Source organism: Orcinus orca, chromosome X (genome assembly GCF_937001465.1).
Source record: "Orcinus orca chromosome X, mOrcOrc1.1, whole genome shotgun sequence".
Lineage (NCBI taxonomy): Eukaryota > Metazoa > Chordata > Mammalia > Artiodactyla > Delphinidae > Orcinus > Orcinus orca.
In genome coordinates this window covers 103,102,903-103,121,734 of record NC_064580.1, presented here as the reverse complement: position 1 = coordinate 103,121,734, position 18,832 = coordinate 103,102,903, and the positions used below count along the sequence as shown (strand labels likewise).

The following is an 18,832-nucleotide window of genomic DNA, read 5'->3' as shown; positions in this document are numbered from 1 at the left end:
ATACATATATCCCCACATCCCCTCCCTCTTGCGTCTCCCTCCCACCCTCCCTATCCCACCCCTCTAGGTGGTCACAAAGCACCGAGCTGATCTCCCCATGCTATGTGGCTGCTTCCCACTAGCTATCTATTTTACATTCGGTAGTGAATATATGTCCATGCCACTCTCTCACTTCGTCCCAGCTTATCTTAGAAAAAAGAAAGAAAAACTCAACAAAGGAAATGGGTAAATGCAAAACAAAACAAAACAAAACTATCTTTCCAGTGTCATGCAAAACCCCTACTTTTAAGGTTCCGGCCACTATGCTGTATCATCCACTCCAGCTCCTCTTCACTGTCACTTACACAGGAATGATATGCACCAGCGTTGATAACTCACTTCAAGAACTCTCTCACCATTACCATCAGCACCATTCTCACCTCATCCTCCTGCCTTACCTGCCACACAACTTCCAAATTTGGATCAATGCAGTCATCGACCACTGCTGTTTCTATGTCCATTGTGCTGAGCCCTGGGGGAGGAAATAACACAACAGTACAGATAGGATCATCTTGAAAAGCACAGTCTCTGTGGAATATTACATAGCACTTATATACACAAGAAATCTATATGTGCTGAAATGGAACAATATTCAAGGCACCTTAAATTCAAAAGCAAGTGATATCACAACCCTGATATGGCAATCACCAAAAAGATAGATTGTAACAGGTGTTGGTGAAGATGTGGAGAAACTGGAACCCTTATAGGCTGCTTGTGGGAATGTAAAATGGTGCAGCCACCTTGGAAAACAGTGTGGCAGTTCCTCAAAACGTCAAACATAGAGCTACCATATGACCCAGCAATTCCACTCCTTGGTACATACTCAAGAGACATGAAAATATACGTCTACACCAAAACTTGTACTTGAATGTTCAGAACAGTATTATTCATAATAGCCAAAAAGTGGAAACTACCCGGTGTCCACTAACTGATGAATAGATCAACCAAATGTGGTCTATATGCACAATGGAATATTATTCAGCAATAAAAAGAATGAAGGTCTGATTCATGCTATAACATAGAGGAACCTCAAAAACATGTGCTAAGTGAAACAAGCCAGTCACAAAAGACCACCTATTATATACTTCCATTTATATGAAAGTCCAGAATAGGCAAATCTGTAGAGACTGAAAGGAGATTAGTGGTTGCTTAGGGTTACGGGTGGGGATTGTGGATAAGGGAGTGATAGCTAAAGGGTACAGAGTTTCTTTTTAAGGTGATGAAAATGTTCCAAAAACTGATGATGGTGGTGGTTGCACATATCTGTGAATGTAACTAAAAACCACTGAATTGTACACTTTTAATGTGTGAATTGTATGGTATGTGAATTATAGCTCAACAAAGCTGTTTCTTTTTAAAAAAAAAAGCAAGTGCTAGAATAATGCATGTACTATGAGTTCATTTACATAAAACCCCAAACTACATATGCATGTAATATAAACATTTGTGAATGTATGTAAATATACAGAAGATGATTTGGAAGGCTACCCACCCATCTGTTAGCATTGGTTACTTCTGGAGAGGGAAACAGGATTGCCTTCTGTACTATCACACTTTCCTGTTTCTCCTCCTACCACCCTAGTTGTTCCTTCAAGTTGCTTTTGTAAGCGTTCCTTCCCCTGCCCGTCTCTTTTGAATCTCATTCTACTCTTCAGGCTCTTCTTGAAGTAATCCTAAGATCATACATTTCCTATGGCTTCAACAACCTCCATCCGTATCCTGACTCATTCATTCAGCAAATATTCATTGAGCACCTACTAGGTACTGTGCTGGTACCTTTGATTCCTTCCTCTCCCTCATCTCCCATCCCTCATCCAGCAAACTCCACCAGTCCTCTCTCCAATAAACATACTCTGTCTCTCTACTTCTCTCCATGCCCGTGGCCTCCACTGTAATGCAGGCTACTGTCATCTCTCCCAGATCACTGCAACAGTCTCCTCCCCGGTCTCCCTGCTTGCATAGGCCATTCTCCACACAACAGCCAGAGCCCACTTTTAAATATATAAACCAGCTCATATCAGTCTCCCTGCTTTGAAGCCCTCCAAGGACTTCCGAATACACTTTGCATAACATCTAAGCTCTCTACTTTGACCCAGTAAGATACAGCCCTTGCCTAAATCTCTGATCTCATCCCATCCTTGTTTGCTATGCTCCCAGCTATAATTTGCTCCCTCTTGAGGGTCTTTGAACTTGCCTAAAATGTTCTCTCATCATCCATGTCTCAGCTCCAGTGTCAGCTCCTCAGGGAGGCCTTCCCTGATCATCCCAACTAAGTAGGCCCCGAGTCTGGTCAGTGTCGCATCGCATCTCCTGTTTTACTTTCTCCCAGCGCTTACTGTCATCTGCGGTTGTTTCATTTGTTGGTTTGCTTGTTCATTATATTTTTTCCCTGCCACTTGCATGTAAGCTCCATGAGAGTGGCAACTCTATTTGCCTTGTTCCTGATGAATCTCTAGCACCTAGAAGGTACTCAATGAATATCTGCTGAATGAATGAGTCGGGAGATGGATGGAGGTTCTTGAAGCCATGGGAAATGTATGATCTTAGGATTACTTCAAGAAGAGCCTGAAGAGTAGAATGAGATTCAGAAGAGACGGGCAGGGGAAGGAATTCTTACAAAGGCAGCTTGAAGGAACAACCAGAGTGTCTGACCCTCAGGTGTTTGGCTGAAGCAACTAGACACATGGTAGGTGCCATTCACTGAGGCTGGAAGACAAGGGGAGGAGCAAGCGGGGTTGGGGATTGCTTCAAGAACTGAGTTCTGGACATGCTAAATTTGAGATGTGTATGAGTCACCCAACTGGAGATCCTAAGTAGATGGCTAGTTAAAGAAGTCTAGATAGACTTCAGTGAGGTGGTCAGGGCTAGAGATGGAAGTTTAGAAATTGAATTCATCAATACAGATACAGTATTTAAAGCCCTGGGAATAAATAACCTAGGAAGAAAGCAGAGAATGAGAAAAAGGGGGCCTGATGCAGAGTTCTAATGTCTCCCACATTTGTATCTCCAGTCCTCACCTCCTTCTTCTAGGAGTTCCAGAACTACTATCAAATGCCTTACATAAACCCAGTGTGTCCCAAAATGACTCCATCGACTTCCTCTTCAAAACCGGTCCTCCTTCTGTATTCACCAGTCAGTTGGACCTCTTCGTAACATCTCCAGTACTGTTCCCCACCTTTCCATCCCCGTGACAGTTACCTTAGGTCATCAATCTCATCATCTCATGCCTGGATGACTACAATAGTTTCTTAGCTGATATCTCTGCCTCCAGTATTGACCCCCAACTGCTGCCAGTAGGGTCCTTCTAAAATCCCTTGATCATGGTACTTCCTTTCTTAAAACCTTTCAATGGTTTCCCATTGTTCAAGATAAAGTACAGGACTTCCCTGGTGGCGCAGTGGTTAAGAATCCGCCTGCCAATGCAGGGGACACAGGTTCGAGCCCTGGTCTGGGAAGATCCCACATGCCGCGGAGCAACTAAGCCCGTGCACCACAACTATTGAGCCCGTGTGCCACAACTACTGAAGCCCACGTGCCTAGAGCCCATGTTCCGCAACAACAGAAGCCACCGCAATGAGAAGCCCGCACACCGCAATGAAGAGCAGCCCCCGTTCACCGCAACTAGAGAAAGCCCATGTGCAGCAACGAAGACCCAATGCAGCCAAAAATAAATAATTTATTTTTTAAAAGAAGATAAAGTACAAATTCTTATACCTAACGTATAAGGTCTTTCAGGACCTGCTTCCTGCTGACCTTTTCAATCCTGTCTTCCGCTTACTCCCTCTCCCTTACACCCTAGGCATACCAATTTATCAATTGCCTTTAGTTCTCTGGATGCATCATCCTTGTTTATTTCTACAAACATGTACCTGCGATGCACCCCACCACTACCTGCTCTCCAGCTCTATGAAAAGTTTTGCCCTCCAACCAAGCCAACTTGCTCTCTTCTCTCTTGATGTCCCCTCAGCATCCTGAGCATCTTCCATCTTTATTTTCTGTAGTATCTTATTGTATTTCTATGTTCATGTCGCTCTCTCCCTCTACTAGCCTATAAGCTTAATGAGGGCAGGGATGGTACTTCCTTAGCTTTGTTTTGCCAGCACCTAATATAGTGCCTAGCATATAGTAATCACATCAGCCAATATTTATCAAGTGCTTATCAGTGCCAAGTAATTCTATAAGTGCTTTACATGTATTGATTCATTTACAACAACCCTATGAGGCAGGTAGTATTATGCCCAATTGACAAATAGGAAATAAAGACAAAAACGAAATTAAGTAACTTTGCTCAAGTTACACAGCTAGTAATGGATACAAGCCCAGTCAGTCTAGCTCCAGAGTCTGTGCTTGTAATCACTAGTCTCTCAGCAAATGCCTGTTCAATGAATGTGGAATTGGAAATGTGGGACATGTGACTTTTTTTCATGTTATTATTCTGACCTTGACTATTTCATCTTTTCTTTCATTAAAAACTCTCATTTCATTCAGAGCTCAGACACAATAAAGTTACAAAATCAAATAACAGATCCTGTGCTATGGAGCTCAAGGGAGTCAATAAGGGCAAATGTCATTATCCTCACACCTCGAGGCACTTAGCAAGTCAGGTTGATTTACTGATGTTCAGCGACGAGGGCCAAAGCACAGAAAAGTAAGATAGGACGAAACATCATAACATCTTAACATCAAAACATCCTGACAGCAACCATTTACTGAGAGCCTCATAGATGCCAGGCACTTTGTTGAGAGTTTTACATGGATTACCTCATTCAATCTTTCCAACAGCCCTCTGTGATGTCCGTACTGTTAGGCTCCCCATCTTACAGATGAGAAAATAGGCTCAAAGACGTTGGATAACTTGTGCAAGGTTGCAGAGTTAGTAAATGGCAAACCAGGATTTACGCCAGGGCTGCCGGCTGCAGTCCGTGCTTTATTTTTTTTTAACATCTTTATTGGAGTATAATCGCTTTACAATGGTGTGTTAGTTTCTGCTTTATAACAGAGTGAATCAGCTATACATATACATATATCCCCATATCACCTCCCTCTTGCATCTCCCTCCCACCCTCCCTATCCCACCCCTCTAGGTGGTCACAAAGCACCGAGCTGAGCTGATCTCCCTGTGCTATGTGGACCGCCCCACTCACCCTTGTCAACCATGACTCTAGGGCTGCACTGCCCCCATTGGACAAACTAGCCATACACGGCTAGGTCAATTTATTTATTTACTTTTTAAATTTTATTGAAGTATAGCTGATTTACAATGTTGTGCTAATTTCTGCTGTATAGCGAAAGTGACCCAGTTATAGATATATATATATATTCTTTTTCATATTCTCTTCCATTATGGTTTATCACAGGATACTGAATATAGTTCCCTGTGTTATATAGGACCTTGTTTATCCATCCTATATATACTAGTTTGCATCTGCTAATCCCAAACTCCCCATCCCTCCCTCCCCCACCCCCTCTCCCCTTTGGTAACCATAAGTTTGTTTTCTATGTCTGTGAGTCCGTTTCTATTCTGTAAATAAGCTCATTAATGTCATATTTTAGGTTCCACATATAAGTGATATCATACATATGGTATTTGTCTTTCTCGTTCTGACTTAGTTCACTTGGATGATAATCTCTAGGTCCATCCATGTTGCTGTAAATGCCATTATTTCATTCTTTTTATGGCTGAGTAATATTCCATTGTATACATGTACCATACCTTCTTTATCGACTCCTCTGTTGATGGACACCTAGGTTGTTTCCATGTCTTGGCTACTGTAAACAGTGCTGCTATGAACATTGGGGTGCGTGTATCTTTTCGAAGTATGGCTTTCTACAGATATATGCACAGCAGTGGGACTGCTGGATCATATGGTAGCTCTATTTTTAGTTTTTTGAGGAACCACCATACTGTTTTCCATAATGGCTACACCAATTTACATTCCCACCAACAGTGTAGGAGGGTTCCCTTTTCTCCAGACCCTCTCCAGCATTTATTGTTTGTGGATTTTTTGATGATGGCCATTCTGACCAGTGTGAGGTGATATCTCATTGTAGTATTGATTTGCATTTCTCTAATAATTAGCAATGATGAGCATCTTTTCATGTAGGTCAATTTAAATTAATTAAAATTAACTACAACTAAAAATTCAGTTCCTCAGTCACACCAGCCACACTTTAAGTGCTCAAAAGCCACACGTGGCTAATGACTGCCACACTGGGGAGCGCACACAAAGCACATTGCCCTCGTCACACAAGGCTGCATAGGTCAGCGTGGCACCAGAGTGTGCTGGCTATGACAGGGTAGGTTCGGTGAGCTGCTTCCAACTGCTGCCCCCCTTCTCACCACCCTGCCAGTCTGGCTCTTCTCACTTCAGCGTCTTGGGGAAACTTTGAGGCATACGTTAAGGTAATAACTTTCATTATCGTCCCCTCCATCATTCACCTCCTCAGTAATATCACCCTTTCTATCCACTGCCTGCAGTTCACCCTCGTGCCCCATCCCAGTCGCACCCTCCCCTCTCCAGTTCTGGGGAGACAGAGGTCCCGTTGTTATTCATTCTCATTGTGCCTCCAACCAACCCAGATGATCCAGTGCAGGACAGGCACTTTACAGCCACAAGAAGCAGAGATCCCTGACTGTCGTCCGCAGCCACACCCTGTCTCCCCACCTGCTACTGGCTCAGCTCTCCAGAGGGAGGGCTCACCCTAACCCTGGCCCAGCCGGCTGCTGAGGTGCAGCCTCCTGTGGCCACCACGACTCCAATATGATTTTGGAGCTGGTGAAAAGGACCTGGAACCTTTCTAAGATCACATGTTACCCAACGTCAATGAAATCTAATAGGATGCTAGAAGGCAGGCTGGTTATATATGATCTGCTCTGCACACAGGGACGAGTTGGGAAGAAAGGAGACAAAGCAGCCAGGGATAGAGGAGCTAAATAAGATATACTCAATTACCCACGGTCATGGAGAACAGACATGGCAGCTTATTAAAGCCAGTGAATAATCCCAGAGGCACTCTGGAATCCATCATACGATGCAGCCATAACCTACCTCTGAACCCCAGCGGATTTATCCATCTAATTAATTTTTCTCAGACTGATATTAAAATAAGTATATATTTTCCAAGCTGATTCTAACTGATGTCTAGAGAAGTGGGCAATGGCATGCATACTGGGAAGGGTAAAGACAGCCTAAAACGATTAATTTGCCACCGAAAATCTCAATGTATGTATTTGAGAGTCACCTGTACACACTGTCCAAAGAATTCTGCCTGTCAAAGCAACTAAAGGGTTGAGCCACCTAAGACTCTTCTCGGAGGCCCACATCGAAGATGTAGGAAATGGTCAAGTCAAGCTGGATGTCTCTCAGTCCATAATGCCCCCAGTCACAAAGTCAGAGACACCCTGCTGATTCCCAAAAGGTTCTCATGCAGAAGCAACTTCACTCCAGAGCATGCCACTTAACAGCAGGGGCTACAGTAGGGAAAGGAGGGGTGGGCAGGCTCTGTCCCCATCCCCGTGACGTGTGGGCCACACCACCTCTGAAAACACAGCTGTAAAACAGGGACAGTAAGCGCCACTCAGGGTTCTGCTCCAATCATGCTTGAAGTGGGTAGAGCAGAGTGATAATGGAGCGTGGAAAGGACAAGGGGGCAGAAGAATCAACATTCCTGAAAGCAAGAGCACTCACGAGACATGTATTGGTTTCTGTTTTCCCTCCGAAGGGGAGAAAGTAGGTCAACACACTCAAAGAACTGTGACCAGGAACAGTGGGTCTGAGAGGGAGCCACTGGCTGAGCCCTGCCAAGGCGAAGCAGTGAGACACATGCCTTTCACTTTCAGGCATTTGTCTGAGGTCACTTGGCCTCGGGAAAAACTCGGGCTGTGAATCCCTTGGTGTGTATTCTCTGCAGGCCCTCGGAGTTGGGTGCAAGGGGAGCCTCGCGTTTTAAGACAGACATCTAAATGATTGGCTGGCGTGAGCTGGCAGGCACAGGAATGTTCATGAGCAGACTGCCTGCTTTGGCTCTCAGACAAGGTGGACAAGGCTCGGGGCAGTGTGGCTAAATATAGACAGCACAGGGGGCCCAGAAAGCAGGAGGGCTCAGTTTCATCCCCAGGTCTCTCGGTTAACCTGAGGCAAACTCCCTGAGTGTCTTTCTTTCATGGACTGACTTGTTCTTGGTAAGGCAGGAGCACTGAGGAAGCTTTCCCAGGCCTAGAGCAGGGGGTCACACTGAGTCTGCTGCATTTTCTTGCCTCATCTTCCCTCAACGACCCAAGTCTGGGGAAAAGACCGTTTGTGATCAGGTGGGAGGTGGAGTCGCCGATTCACGTATGGAGACAGGACAAGCTGTGATGACCCGCTGGCGGCCTCACGAGGCCCCCTCAACAAGGTTGCTGCCCAGTCAGAGCCAGAAGGAGGCTGACTGACCCCTGGTCTAAAGGTAGAGGTGGCAGAGAAGCATACCAGAGGTGCCAAATCAGAACTCTTGCTGCATAGCACACAGCTACAAGGCAAGCAGTGTGAAACCCAAGAATTTAGGTAGGCAGTTTTAGGAGGAAGTTCAAAGCCCAGGCAGTTCCCGCCCTCTGCCACTGCTCATATGCCATTCCTTTCCTCAGCAAGACTCTACTTGGACAGAAGCAAGAACCCAGACCAAGGCGGCTGCTTGTCCAGTCCAGTTAGGGGGCAGTGTTCTTAGGAAAAACCATGGAGCAGGGGAGGCCGAGCCCAAGGAAACTCTTCAGCATTTCCCGCCCCAAGGCCCTCGGCCCTACCCTCATTCCTGGACACTTCTGCCAGAAGTCACTATATCCCTGGGTGGCAGGAATACCTGGGAGGAGCTGCTTTTTTTTTTTCTGATTATAAAACTGATAAGTGATTATTGTATAAAATTGAGAGCCTAAAGGAAAATAGAAACTAGAAAATTTTAAAAATCACTATAATCCCATCACCTAAAGATTACTACCGTTAACAGCCTTTATGTAAATTTGGAGTAGTCAGGCCTGGATTCAAGCCCTGGCTCTATTGCTTACTTACAGTGTGACTTTGGTCAAGTTACATAAGCTCTCTGAACCTCAGCTTTCTTATCTGCAAAATGAGAATAATCATAGCACTCACCTTAAAGTGTTGTTTCAAGGATCCGAGAATTCCCGTGAAGAGGTGTAGTCGTCCCTGGCAAATAGTAAGTGATCAATAAGTGCTGGCCATCATCACCACCATCATCATCATCATTCTACGTGCCTGTATTCAAAACCCTCCATAGCGACGGCTGCATAATATTTCACCTTGTGATGGTACTATTTCCTGAGTGTTAAACATCTATCTTGCTTCCAAGATTTCGGTATTACAAAACTGCTGCAAGGAACATTCTTGCACATAATCTCTGATCATTTCCTTAACATGAATCTCCTAGAATTGAGTTTACTGGGAAAAAGAATATGAACATTTTTTAGGCCCTTGTTCCAGACTGTAGAATGGCTTTCTAGAAAGGTTGTACTCACTTACATGTCTAGCAGCAGGGCATATAAGTACCTATCTCTTCATACTTTCACCAACACTGAGTAATAACATTTTTAAAAAGTCTTTGCCAATTTGATAAGGGAAATGGTGTTTTGTTTTCACTTGTAGGACTTTGACCATAAGGGAGGATACACATTTTAAGCTAACTCTCTGTTAAACTCTCTGGGAACACGTGAGTTCCTGTATGGGAGGAGTCCCTATACTTTAGTTTTGCTTTCTTAAAATATTTTAAGTCTCTTTCCCTTAGTAACTGACATACTTGTAATAAAAGCTATGCTGGTTTATAATAGCATACAACTGAAAGAAGAAAATGCTTGTCTTTTTTTAATGGACCTGTACATACACATAAAAACATACACAGGGCTCCCCTGGTGGCGCAGTGGTTGAGAGTCTGCCTGCCAATGCAGGGGACACAGGTTCGAGCCCTGGTCTGGGAGGATCCCACATGCCGCGGAGCAGCTAGGCCCGTGAGCCACAACTACTGAGCCTGCGCGTCTGGAGCCTGTGCTCCGCAACGAGAGGCCGCGACAGTGAGAGGCCCACGCACCACGATGAACAGTGGCCCCCGCTTGCCACAACTAGAGAAAGCCCTCGCACAGAAACAAAGACCCAACACAGCAAAAATAAATTAATTAATTAATAAACTCCTACCCCCAAGATCTAAAAAAAAAAAAAACACATACACAATTTTCCCCAGGCATGTGAGTAAATAAATTACTCTCCCTCAAACTTAGCATATCACTTGGATATAGTTACACGTGTTAGTTCAATTTCAAAGTCATGCCCCCAACGTCAGTATAATTTTAACATTTTCCATTCAAGCTTAAGTGTCAGTTATAAGTCAGGATTCTGATTTTCCATCTTTTTTCCCCCCTCAACCTGTTAGATAGGTCAGAGTTCTTAGTTGCAAACTACAGAATCCACTCTGACTAGTTTAAGTAGAAAGGAAATTTATTGAAGAATATTAGACAGTTCCAGGATCTCTTGAGACCCATAAAGTCAGGCTCTGAAGAAGCCAGAAGCATGGTGCAAGTACACTGGTAGCACTGCTCTGGCAAAAACACCACTGCCCCTACCCTGCAGAAGACAGCAGTGCCCCACGATCCTTGCCTTCCATTTGGAATTTCCAGGCTGCTGGTATCTTCCTTCCAACAGCCCCTAGAAGCCCATCAAAGAGAGCAATGGGCTGGAGAGATTCGAGCTGCTCGATGGGGCCCCTCTGCAGTCTGCTGGTTTCTGCTGTCCAGGACAGCAGGACTGACATGCCCTATGTTGGATACCGGAAAGCACAGAGAAGTTTTCTGCATGTTTTGCTGGTTCTCACCCAACTTTCCAGTAGAATGTAAACTTTTAAGGGCAGAGACCGGCTCGTCACTTTTAAGTAGTCACATACTGATTATTTATTAATTATCTGCTACATGCACCAACAAATATTTCTGAATGCCTACTCTGAATTTGCCATGGTGCTGGGTGCTGGGGATATAAACTGTGGACTAGATAGAAAAGCGTCTTCTCTCACAAGCTTACATTCCAGCCAGCGCTGAGTGACAGCAAATATATAAACAATCATGATTTCAGGTGAGGCAAGAGGCAAGGCTACCTTCAAGAGGGTGGTCAGAGAAGGTCTCTATGAGGGGCTGACGGTGGGAATAAAATGCTAAGGATGAGAAGGATCCAAGCATTTGAAGAGTTAGGGGAAGAACAGTCCTGGAAGAAGGAATATCACACAAGGAGGAAACAGACTGACCCACCGGCTCTGGGGCTGGAGCATGATGAGTGAGCAGGGCAGTGAAATGTTTGCATTTTAATCCGAGCACACTGAGAAGCCACTGGAGGCTGTGAATGGCAGGGAGTGACAACATCTGCTACACATTTTGAAGGATCACTCTGGGTGGTGAGGGGAGAACACACCATAAGGGAGACAAACAGAAACATTAAGAAGGTCAGTAACGCAGATGGAAGATGATGGTGGATTGGAGCAGGGTGGTCGAAAGAATGGGAGGTGGGCACATTTGGGATACACCTCAGAGTTCGAATCAACAGGAATTACAGATTGGCTGTGGGAGGTGAGAGGAAGAGGAGAATCAAGGATGATGCCCAGATCTGGGGGCTTGAGCAATAGAGCAACTGATGCTGACAGTTACTGAGATGGGAAAGAGTGGTTGGGGGCGGGGCGGTTCGAGTTCACATTTTGACAGGTTCACGTGCCAGTGTCTACGGGACTGACGGGGTGAGTAGATAGTGACGTGTATCTGAGTGGAGCTCGGAGGAGACGCCAGGTCTTGTGTTGCCCCACACTGAGCACTCTGAGAGGGGACATGAACTGTACCAGACACAGCTTGGAAGAAGGAGTTAAAACAGAAGGTCTTGTCAATCAGTCCTTGTGTGTCTCCAGGGGAGCCTGGCATCATAATTGACCCTTGACCTACCCCGGGGACTATGGCCCTCAGAAGGCTTTTTTATGTCTCTGATTGACCTTGTTGTTTTACGTATCTGTCCAGAGAAATGGGGCATGTTTGTACCAGTTCAGGGAGGACCTCTCAGGAGTGTTTGAGAAGAGCCATGATGTACCTGCTTTCGATGCTGGAGTCCTGAGTTTTGTTTCATAAACACCTCAGACCCTGAGACTTGGTGGACTTTCCTGGGCATAGACATGTCACAGGTGTCCCTGTAGTTTGCTGTGAGCTGCTCCTGTGTGGCCCTGGGTAGGGAAGAACTTGGAAGCCTGTGCCTGAGCGATGCGTATATTTTTCCCACTGCCTTTCTCTGTATCCTTTGCTGTAAGAAACCTTAGCTGTGACTAAAACCCACTGTTGAATCTTATGAGTCCTTCTAGTGAATCACCCAACTTGAAGTGGCTGTGAGCCCCCCGAAACACAGCCTTTGCCCTCAAGGGGCTTAAGCTTTGGCTGAAGAGGAGAAAGGAAGAAACATGAAGCAACAGTGACCCAAGCAGGACAATATATTTATATAGCATAGTCCGCCCGAGGACAGGGAGTAAGTCTTTATTCATCTTTATATCCCCCAAAGAGGGCTGGGGAACTGCAAGGGCCTCGGTAAAAGTTTGCTGAACTTCACGCAAGAGGTGGAACTTCCTGGATGGTGAGGATTTTCAATAAGCTAAGAAGAGAGGGAAGGCCTGCCAATTGGAGAAAACAACTTGATGGAGGCCCAAAAGCAAGAACAGGCAGGGTTTGTTTGTAGAAAGCTGTCCTCTCAGTCTCCCTGCTCCACAATGCCTGGCTCAGTCACCAAACAGTGGGCATTTAATAAAGTCGGCCACTTGTCAGGTATCCGGGCCCAAGTTTGCTGCCACACCCTCTCCAGCCTCCACTCCTGCTTTTCTGGGCAGCGCTAAGGATGAGAGGTGAGGGCACAGCTAATTCCTCCTGCACCCGCTCAAGTCACTTACAAGAGAGTAAACTGCGGCTGAGATGTCTAGTTCCAAATCTTACTGCAGCACAGTTAGCTGGGCTGATCTCCCTGTGATTCTGAGATAAAATTCCAGATGGGACTACAATACCTCTATTAATCCTGAATTCCATGTCAGTTCCAAAATCAAAACTCCCAGAACTTAGGCATCTCTAATACAATCTTGCCCAATTCCCTGGGCAGCTTTCAAAAGAAATAGATTCATGACTTCTTCACCACAAGAGAGGCTCAGGTGAAGGGAGATATGGAGACCAAGGAAAAGAGAAGGCACTCTCAAGAACGGACCAGAACATTTCTGTCTGCATGAACAGGAAAGAGAATGGAAGGACGAGCACTTGGACGTTATAGAGATCATCGAATGCAACCGTTGCCCCTCCCCCTCCAACAGATGAAGAAGAGATTTGTCTAGCATGGAAGCAACCTAAGTGTCCACCGACAGATGAATGGCTAAAGAAGATGTGGCACATATATACAATGGAATATTACTCAGCCATAAAAAGAAACGAAATTGAGCTATTTGTAGTGAGGTGGATGGACCTAGAGTCTGTCATACAGAGTGAAGTAAGTCAGAAAGAGAAAAACAAATACCGTATGCTAACACATATATATGGAATCTAAAAAAAAAAAAAAGGTTCTGACGAACCGAGGGGCAGGACAGGAATAAAGACACAGACATAGAGAATGGACTTGAGGACACGGGGAGGGGGAAGGGTAAGCTGGGACAAAGTGAGAGAGTAGCACTGACATATATACACTACCAAATGTAAAATAGCTAGCTAGTGGGAAGCAGCCGCATAGCACAGGGAGATCAGCTCCGTGCTGTGTGTCCACCTAGAGGGGTGGGATAGGGAGGGTGGGAGGGAAGGAGACGCAAGAGGGAGGGGATATGGGGATATATGTATATGTATAGCTGATTCACTTTGTTATAAAGCAGAAACTAACACACCATTGTAAAGCAATTATACTCCAATAAAGATGTTAAAAAAAAAAAAAAGAGAGAGAGAGAGAGATTTGTCTAGGACCACACAACTGCTCCAGGACCAGAACCCGGTTTTCCTGATTTCCAGTCCAGTGCTTTACCACATTTTAGTGGTATTCAGCCCTATTCAGTAGTTCTACTGCCATAAGAATCATCCCCAAAGAAGGGGGATGCGTTAAATTTCCAAATTAGCAACCATCCCTTGGTGAAGCACGTTAAGGGCCAGCACAGGGGAGGGAGCAAGAGGCTCAGCCGAGGCAGCACGATTGCAAGGGCTAAGTGAGACATGTTTCTCACTGCTTTACAGGCTCTGCAGCCTCACTGCTGCTTTGCTTTGAGCCAAGTCAATCACGCTCTGTGTCATGGGGTGGGGGGTCAGGCAGGGAGAGGAGTGAACAAAACAGACTTTCCTGCCGGCAGAGGTGCGTGGCCAGACTATTAATCGACCAGCGAAAGGAAGGAGGTAAGTGCAGATGCACATGACGGCAGCAGAAAGCCCTGGCCCGACCAGCATCCCTCCCACCCAAGGCCTGCCAGTTCACAGCAGCCGGTCAGAAAGCTCATGGCCATGAGAACGGGATAGGTTGCCAGAGTGGAATATGCACATCAGCCTCTGCGCCCTGCCCAGACTTCTGACTCAGAGGTGGTGACGAAGAGGCTGGGCTGGTCCAGCAGCACAGTGAACCCAGACGACAGGCTGGCAGTGACTTCTTTGAGGACCGAAATCACTTCCTGTTTGGGAACCCCAAACCCTGAGCTGCACTCCCACACAGCTCGGGCCTCCACAGAGGATCACAGGTGGCTTCTAGGCCAATCGCAAAAATGTCAGAAAAAGCCTAGAGGTAGTTAAGGGAGCCTTAGATAAAGTCTGAAATGCGACGCTTCTACTGAGTACCAAATCCGAGAACGAATGAATTCAGGATTCAAATCACATTCTTACTCAATGCCTGAATCACTCTCACAAAACAAGACTGAGATTCAGCTCCTCTCAGGGCTTCAAATCCTCACCATAAAAAAGCATTATATTGTCATCACAGGAAATACCCCATAATTCTAGCTTAGGTGAGGTATGGCAGAGTTAGAAATAACTGGATTTGTACAGATAAGGGAATCATATCCTTTAAACACCAAAACATTTAAACAGTATCTTTGATGACATGAAATATACGTGTATATATTACACGCTTCCCAGATTTCTTAATTCACTCGATGTTCTTCTGGCTAACTCAGAGTAATCAGAATCAACATGCTTTATTATGTTATGCATTTTGTTTTTCTGTCTCTTTTCAGGATATCAGGCCTTCAGCCAGCACTTCCTCTGTCAGTATCTCTGAGCTTCTTCCCCCCCCATCCCCCACTCCAACATCTCTTCCTGTTGCTTCTAATCTGTACAGCTAGGAACCAGATTACAAAACTCTTTATAGCTATGTTACAAGCAAGGCACTAGAAAATAAAGTGCCTTGGGGAATAAAGTTTGTGGCTTTAGTGCTATCTCTGTGTGTTTGAGGGAGTTTGTGGCTATTCTTTCCAGGTTTGGGGAAAATTTCCAGAGAACAGAACCTGGCCTGGGGTTAAGTTCTGTGCTACTGAATATTTGCCTGGGATCAGGCCAGGTCTCAAAATCCCCTGTGCCCACACCAACTCCCTGGCTCAGACAGCTCTGAGTGACAGAAAATTGGGAAGAATAACCAAGAATAAACATGAGGCCGTGCCAGATTCTTCTTTCAGAAAGTGAAGTGCTGACAAAGTAAGGGCTTGGGGAATCTGCTCTAACCTCCAACAGAGGAGCATCCCTGCACTATCCCCAAAACTGTGAAGCACTGAGGAAATTAAAAAGGTGAATTCTCAGAACTAGAACAAAAAAATCTTAAAATTTGTATGGAGACAAAAAAGACTCTGAATAGCCAAAGCAATCTTGAGAAAGAAAAACGGAGCTGGAGGAATCAGGCTCCCCGACTTCAGACTATACTACAAAGCTACAGTAATCAAGACAGTATGGCACTGGCACAAAAATAGAAATATAGATCAATGGAACAGGATAGAAAGCCCAGAGGTAAACCCACGCACCTATGGTCAAGTAATCTATGACAAAGGAAGCAAGGATATACAATGGAGAAAAGACAGTCTCTTCAATACGTGGTGCTGGGAAAACTGGACAGCTACATGTAAAAGAATGAAATTAGAACACTCCCTAACACTATACACAAAAATAAACTCAAAATGGATTAAAGACCTAAATGTAAGACTGGACACTGTAAAACTCTTAGAGGAAAACGTAGGAAGAACACTCTTTGACATAAATCACAGCAACATCTTTTTTGACCCACCTCCTAGAGTAACGAAAATAAAAACAAAAATAAACAAATGGGACCTAATGAAACTTAAAAGCTTTTGCAGAGCAAAGGAAACCATAAACAAGACCAAAAGACAACCCTCAGAATGGGAGAAACTATTTGCAAATGAAGCAATGGACAAGGGATTAATCTCCAAAATATACAGACAGCTCATGCAGCTCAATATCAAAAAAACAAACAACCCAATCCAAAAATGGGCAGAAGACCTAAATACACATTTCTCCAAAGAAGATATATAGATTGTCAACAAACACATGAAAGAATGCTCAACATCACTAATCATTAGAGAAATGCATATCAAAACCACAATGAAGTATCACCTCACACCGGTCAGAATGGCCATCATCAAAAAGTCTACAAACAATAAATGCTGGAGAACATGTGGAGAAAAGGGAACCCTCTGGCACTGTTGGTGGGAATGTAAATTGGTACAGCCACTATGGAGAACAGTATGCAGTATGGAGGCTCCTTAATAAACTCAAAATAGAACTACCATACGACCCAGCAATCCCACTACTGGGCATATACCCTGAGAAAACCATAATTCAAAAAGACACATGCACCCCAATGTTCATTGCAGCACTCTTTACCATAGCCAGGTCACAGAAGCAACCTAAATGTCCATCGACAGATGAATGGATAAAGAAGACATGGCACATATATACAATGGACTATTACTCAACCATAAAAAGGAATAAAATTGGGTCATTTGTAGAGACGTGGATGGATCTAGAGCCTGTCATACAGAGTGAAGGAAGTCAGAGAGAGTAAATTAATATCATATATACATGGAATCTAGAAAAATGGTACAGATGAACCTGTTTGCAAGGCAGAAATAGAGACACAGACGTGAAGAACAAACGTACGGACACCAAGCAGGGAGGGTGGGGTGGGATGAATTGGGAGATTGGGATTGACATATATACACTATTATGTATAAAACAGATAACTAATGAGAACCTGCTGTATAGCACAGGTAACTCCACTTAATGCTCTGTGGTGACCTAAATGGAAAGGAAATCCAAAAAAGAGGGGATATATGTGTACATACAGCTGATTCACTTCTCTGTACAGCAGAAACTTACACAGCATCGTAAAGCAACTATACTCCAATAAATAAATAAGTAAATAAAACATATGCGTACACAGATTTTACCAGAAAAATAAAAATAAAAATAAATAAACATAAAAAGGTGAATTCTCATGCTTAGGCAGATCCAGAGAGAAACCCAAGGACATAAAAAAAATGCACTAATCAATTTTTAAGCACATGATACCTTATTGTTAACTATAGGCACTACATTGTACTGCAGACCTCTGGAACTTTCTCATCTTGTACTATATATCTGTAACTTTATACCTATTGAACACCAACCCCCTTCCCATATCCCCATCCCCCCATCCCCTGGCAACCACCATCCTTACTTTTGACTGTTTTAGATGCCTCATATAAGAGGAATCATGCAGTACTTGTCCTTCTGTGACTGACTTAGTTCACTTAGCATAATGTCTTCTAGGTCCATTCACATGTCCAAACTCACCAAATTATATATATATTAATTATTTGCAGTTTTTTACATACCAATTACACCTCAGTGAAGCTGGAGAAAAAATAACTAAGCCATGGGCTCTACCTTCCAGCAAAACAAAAATGCACTAATCAGAAGTAAGGTAAATAAAGTGAATTTTGAAGTTTCTTAACTATGGTAATACTTGAGACCATTGAGGTCTTTCTTTAAAATCCTGGGAGAAAAATAACACATGCAATTTATAATGTAGTACCAATAGCCATCATGTGTTCCATGTTTTTACAATTTAGAAACCATTTTCATAGTCAATACTTCATTTGATAAACTGCAGAGAAGGCCATTCTCTCTCACATCCTCAGCCATCACTTGTTACTTTAAGAAGCAACATTTGAAATTTTCTACTGTCTATATTATTGACAGCTAAATCCCCACTGTGTCCACATCCTCTGTAGACGAGGATTACCACAGGGTCCTGCTGGGAGAGCTGGGTCAGGCCCCAAAGGCCCAGCTACGCATAAGATATAAAAGGAGGATTGCCTAGATGCTGGGGTCCCTGCCTTCTGGGGACCTATAACCTCAGAGTCCTGCCTCTGCCAGACCATTAACACCCACACGATGCAGGGCAGTCTCCTTCAGCCTGCCCCGGGGTCCTTTTTAGCCCAGGATGGAGGTAATAATGCAGAATCCACAGGTCAGCATTTGATTACTTTGGCCTGGACATCAAACAACCAGCAGGATGATGACAAGGTTCATCTCTGAAACTTGATTTGACCATTCTTAAGGTAGAAGGGATAAAACTTGCCTCTACCTAGTTCCCAGATATTTGGAGATGATAAATGAAGTACTACAATGACATATTTTAGTTTTCAAGGTGAATTACTTTGAAGTCCTTGGAAAGATCACAGAAGGCTGAGAGAGTCTAACTGGCTCAAAGTTAAGTATCTTCGATCACTCACCAGTTTTACTAGAAATCAT

At 44.3% G+C, this 18,832-nt stretch overlaps 1 long non-coding RNA gene across 3 annotated transcripts in view; it reads right to left on the bottom strand.

The window, feature by feature from the left end:
* The window catches only part of LOC117203653 (uncharacterized), an 84,235-nt gene that overhangs the window by 49,712 nt on the left and 15,691 nt on the right, over positions 1-18,832 (bottom strand). For all 3 annotated transcript variants that reach the window (XR_007474789.1, XR_007474788.1, XR_004486504.2), the window contains 2 exons: positions 9,162-9,215; positions 438-511 (listed from right to left, as the gene is read on the bottom strand). This is a non-coding gene — a long non-coding RNA (uncharacterized LOC117203653). The remainder of the gene's footprint in view (positions 1-437; positions 512-9,161; positions 9,216-18,832) is intronic.